Raw genomic sequence first — 2449 nt, 5'->3', positions numbered from 1 at the left:
AAAAATTTCAGTATCTTACGGCGCGTAGGCGCCTTATCCCGCACAATGCTGTGCCCATGTTCCCTCTTGTGAGTAGGGACGAGCCCAGTCTCATACACTTCATTGTGTCTGAGTCGAGGGACAACGTTGACAAGCTTTTGGTGGTTGCTATTGATATCATCAAAGAGGCAATAGTGTCAGTTTCTCCATATATTCAAGGAGAGGAAGACCTCTGTGGCAAAGATGCAGACATGGTCAGGCACAGGTGCCGTCTTCTGCAGTCCTTTCTCCCTGTCAGTTCTCCAACTTGTTCTCATCTGATTTCGCAGGTACTAATTTACAACTCACATGTTTATTTCTGCATGTATTATTTACTTCATACTGGCTCTTGCTATTCTTTGCTTCGTTACTGAGCTAGCATCCTCTGCGGCCTTTTCTTCCCTCGACATTCTAGGCTTGTTCCGTTTTGCACGTATCGGTCTGCACGTCACATGTCACATAATTGTGTTTGCTGAACATTATAAACAAGCTGTTGGTTCCATTGGTATTTGTACTAATTAATTTCGATCCTGAGGTGGTCGCTGTTTCCGAATTGCCTGGCCAAATTTGAATTTTGTAGTGAATCCTTTTGATTAGAAGGGGAGCCTTGGTGCAGCGGTAAAGCTGTTGCCTTGTGACCATGAGGTGACGGGTTTGAGTCCTGGAAACAGCCTCTTGCAAAAATGCAGGGAAAGGCTGCGTACTATAGACCAAAGTGGTCGGGCCTTCTCTGGACGCTGCGCAAACAGGAGCTGCGTGCACCGGGCTGCCCTAGTGAATCCTTTGGATTAAATAGGGGAGGCTGTATTTGAAGAATTTGAAAATTCTAATTCTTCCAGTTTTGAATTGTTAAAATGATTTAACAACATTTCTGTTTTGTATTAATAAAACCAGAAATTGAACTCATTTCTACTGTGGTGCTGTCATAAAACAAAAATTGCTCTTTTTTCCTATTTTTAACTCCAGCACTAGATGCAACTTCAATATGATAACTACAATATGTTGTTTGCATGTAGAATTGAATTCTTCTTAAATATAGCTTCATTGCTAGATCAATATAAAGGTTTAGGTAGGTTCGCTCAGGAAGGTTCAGGTATACTATTTTTTATACTATTGATGCTGCTACATTGTGCATTTACTGACTCACAGGAAACCTGAAGGCCTATAGGTAATACCGTAATAGCTGCACCACTGCATACCATTTATTCATGAATTTAGGAAATACTAAAGTATGGATCAGTTTGCAAACTGGTTTTTGTCTGTGTCTGCTTTTTCTGCACGGTCATTTCTTACCATCAAATATTTATTTGTGTGCAACGCTTGTTATTGCATACCAGCTGTTGCTTGTTTTCGAAACCGTTAATTAGCTCCTTTCCCATGCTGAATGAATCTACGCCTTGTCAATCTGGGAGACCAGTATCACGGAACCTAGGCATGTGCGGATGCTCCATTAGTGACCTGCGAAATACCTGCAAGAGTGATATTTGATTCAAGACATGCATGTTCAGAACTAAACTAGGCCAAGTCAAAGAAGCTAAAAAGTTTTGCCTATTGTAATCAAGTGATTTCATTACAAACGCAATACCGGCGATCTATTGGTATATAGTAGACTAGAAACAAACTACTTTTTTTGGAAATTAGTGAACATGTGATTGAATTAAATTAAAGTGGAGTGAGCACTCGGAATTTTTGGTAGTGAGAATCTTTTTTTTGACACTTTCTGTCTACTTTTTTCATATCAGTGTTGGAACTAGCTAAGATCGATGTTTGTTTTTTACTGATTGATGAGAAGATCAATAGTTCTAATCTATGGCGATTTTTTCTCTGGGTGTGTGGAAATAAACTTTGTTTGCATTTGGCGACTGCTTTCAGGGTCCGATCCATGTGTAAGGAGGTGTAGGATTGAGCTGCAACGTTGAGAAGATGACGTCGATCAGGATAAGGAGCACGGGCTGCTTGGATTGCTCTAGTTATTATTCAATTTTCAGTTCAATCTGCCTTGCGTGCTACAGTTTCAGTATTATTTGCTAGTTCTGCAAACTTGCTTTATTTCTTTGTGACTTATTTTCATCTGTGTTTTGTATTATTCGGGAAGATGCCCAATCATTCACTGAATCTTTGTGATGTCAATTGTTTCATCATTCTATATCTATATCTATATACGGACTGTACTTAATTTACTAATAAAGGGAGACGTGTTTCTCTGATTTTTTTTGTCTGTCCACTGCTGAAATGAGAAAACCTGTTTCAGATAATATTTGGCTAATTAAACATGATTCTTGGGATGCATAATAGTGTCAGCAACTGGCAAACCCTATTTGGGGCTGCAGGTGCCGGTTACTACTGTTTCTGTAAACCGGCGCTTGCAGGCGCGTTAGCTGGGCCGGCCCATCTAGGGTTTTTTCTCAGTATTTAATACTGCAAAAAATCA

The 2449-nt window shown here is 39.9% G+C and overlaps 1 long non-coding RNA gene across 1 annotated transcript; it reads left to right on the top strand.

Moving 5' to 3' along the window:
• Window positions 1-6: 6 nt before the first annotated feature.
• Window positions 7-2225, top strand: LOC119347670. The gene is made up of 2 exons (XR_005168492.1): window positions 7-308; window positions 1891-2225. It is a non-coding gene; the product is annotated as an uncharacterized LOC119347670 (long non-coding RNA).
• Window positions 2226-2449: the final 224 nt, after the last annotated feature.

Source organism: Triticum dicoccoides, unplaced genomic scaffold (genome assembly GCF_002162155.2).
Source record: "Triticum dicoccoides isolate Atlit2015 ecotype Zavitan unplaced genomic scaffold, WEW_v2.0 scaffold72822, whole genome shotgun sequence".
Taxonomy (NCBI): domain Eukaryota; kingdom Viridiplantae; phylum Streptophyta; class Magnoliopsida; order Poales; family Poaceae; genus Triticum; species Triticum dicoccoides.
The sequence above is the reverse complement of the archived record's forward strand: the minus strand, read 5'-3'. Positions and strand labels throughout refer to the sequence as shown.